The following is a 1,216-nucleotide window of genomic DNA, read 5'->3' on the forward strand; positions in this document are numbered from 1 at the left end:
CCACAAATCTTTGTTGGTGCCAGTGGGATTGAGTGCACCCTCGGCAAGTTTGCTAACACCACCAAGCTGAGCGGTGTGGTCGACACACAAGAGGAAAGTGATGCCATCCAGAGGGACCTGGACAGGCTTGAGAGATAGGACTGTGTTAACCTCATGAAGTTCAACAAGGCCAAGTGCAAAGTCCTGCACATGGGTCAGGGCAAAAAACCTAAGAGTTAGATGCCCAGAGAAGCTGTGAATGCCTATCCCTGGAAGTGTTCATGGTCAGGCTGGATGGGGTTTTAAGCAACATGGTCTAGTGGAAGGTGTTCCTGCATGAGCATCCCACCAGTTCTCAGGACCATTAAGAAACAGGAGAAGGTGTATTGCATGCAGCCAAATCCCGTGACAGTTCTGAAAACAGTTCATTGTCACAGATCAAGGATCCTCCTCCTAATAGTGCCTTATTGTTGGTTACAGCAAAAGGTGTAGCATGTGTGCTGCACTTGAGGTACAGGTTAGTTACTGCTACCCCTGCAGAAGGGAAAAAACCCTTAAAAAGAGTTTCGTTCTTCTCTAGGCCAGACCATTCATCAGTTAACCACAACCAGTGAGAACTAAAAGCTTTCACTGTATTTATTTCAGTACCAACTACTCATCGGTTGCTGACTCCATAGAAGGCCAAGCTTAAAAAAAACCTTAAAAGAAATAGATCTAAGCAGTGCATCACTTTCCCTACACAGGAAACAGCCAACCAGCATTTTGGGATTATGTCTGCTTCGCATATTACGTGCCTTTTTCCTCTATCATTTGCTTTTGCCTGCCTCACAGTCAGTGTCCCCTGAATTTAAAAACTCAGTTAAAATGGTCTATGTGCATCCTTTCTTGCTATTTTTAATGTTTTTTTTTCTTGTCTCAGAAATAATATGTAATAGCTTTCGAAAAAATAAACAAGCTGTGTAAGATTTGAGAGTGGGAATTGCTCATCGATGCTCTCAGGCACACAGCGTGATCCGTGGGGATGGACATGTTCAGGCCTGAGAGCTGGACACGGTGATCCTCGTGGGTCCCTTCCAACTCAGCATATTCTATGATCCTGTGAATTTTAGGACCCGGCCAGCCTACACACATCCTGTGTATTACTCAATACTGCTCACTCGCAGCTCTCGGCTGCACTTTCCCGGTGGCGCAGACCCCCTGGGCGCGCTTCTCCCGGACGCGGTGCTGCTGTATCGCA

At 46.5% G+C, this 1,216-nt stretch overlaps 1 protein-coding gene across 1 annotated transcript in view; it reads right to left on the reverse strand.

The window, feature by feature from the left end:
* The window catches only part of LOC103757663 (vacuolar protein 8), a 33,389-nt gene that overhangs the window by 32,012 nt on the left and 161 nt on the right, over nucleotides 1-1,216 (reverse strand). The window lies entirely within an intron of this gene.

This window comes from Manacus vitellinus, unplaced genomic scaffold (assembly GCF_001715985.3).
Source record: "Manacus vitellinus isolate BGI_N305 unplaced genomic scaffold, ASM171598v3 scaffold_4_pilon, whole genome shotgun sequence".
NCBI lineage: Eukaryota > Metazoa > Chordata > Aves > Passeriformes > Pipridae > Manacus > Manacus vitellinus.